Source organism: Octodon degus, unplaced genomic scaffold (genome assembly GCF_000260255.1).
Source record: "Octodon degus isolate 3935 unplaced genomic scaffold, OctDeg1.0 scaffold00238, whole genome shotgun sequence".
In the NCBI taxonomy this organism is placed as follows: Eukaryota; Metazoa; Chordata; class Mammalia; order Rodentia; family Octodontidae; genus Octodon; species Octodon degus.
Genome location: NW_004524814.1, coordinates 2874823 through 2876229, shown reverse-complemented (window position 1 = coordinate 2876229; position 1407 = coordinate 2874823).

Here is a 1407-nt window from a genome sequence, read left to right as displayed (position 1 = left end):
GATTTTCACAGGGCTATCATAATTGTTTCTGTTTTTGCAATATGTTGAATGCATTCATGCCTGCATGAGTGCAGGTTTTCCAAAATGTAAAACAAAGATTGCTTATCATGATTGATTTTTATTTCAGACTTAGATATTTGCCTTTAACAAAAACTTATGATGTACAACCCATTAAAGGACAACAAATTAGGTAAAAGCTTCTGAAGTATTAGACAAAGATGGTTGATCAAAAGGGTTACGCTATGTCAAAATAAAAGTTTAAGTATGTTTAAAAAGTCATCATAATTGAGATCTGTGTTAATCATACTGCAGTGTTATGTATGGTTCTGATTTCTAATTTTCTGTGTAAAATATGTAACTATTATCTGTTAACATACTAAAAATTTAAATATTAGAATATCCATGGTTGTTAGAAAGTAATAGATTCATTTATACTCCATTTTATATTCTTATCTGAGTATCATATCTGATACTCAGATAAGAGATAAGATAGTAGTATTAAGCTTACTGCCTCTATTACAAGGCAAAGTCATTCATCCCTTATGAATGTTCAACAAATGAGGTTTAGAGACCAAAAATTAGAGAGATAGATGGGCTAAGAGGATAGCCAATATTTTGGCCCTAAAAATCTGGGGTCAGTGAGGACCCACAATGTAGCAGGAAATCTGCTGTGATATCCTGTAACCCAGGCAAGTCCCTGATCTTCTGATTATGGAGACTGTGGAACCACAGAGGAAAGTGATTCAGCAATGTATGATATGCCTAAGGAGAGACACTAGGAGAGGGGAAAAAAAAACCCTCCAAATCTTTCACAAAAAGTAACTTGTTTGAGCAATGGCTGTAACTCATCCAGATGGCTGACGCTGAGAATGCTGTACTTGGTTCCAAGGTAAATCCTGATGAGACTTAACTGACCTTGACAGATCATAAAAATTGATTAACACAGATCTCATCTTAACTTGATCTTGAACACCCAGCAGAAAATTATAACCATAAAATATGTAAAACAATGCCATAGTAATATGGTAGCTATAAAAAACTCAAATCACTAACAACTTCTGACAGTTGCCAGCTATACTGTTAATTGACTACTGTTATAAATTAATGGACTGTGTACGGTTAAGCTGTTGACTATAGGTACCTAAAATCTTTGGACTGGGGATCTTTAGCCTAAAAGAGTTAGTTCATTCACAGTGGAAAGTGTTCAGGAATAAGAAGTTCTTCTGCAATGTCCTCTAAACACAGCTCCTCCAACTTCAACCAACCACCCTTACTTGTAACTATAAAATAAAGAGGGAGATGCACAAAGCAGCTGAAGCTGGAAATCTATCACATGTACAGGGCTAAGACAAAGGCAGCTCCAAGAACATGGAGATCTCAAAGCACACCACATGAACAGCTGCTCCA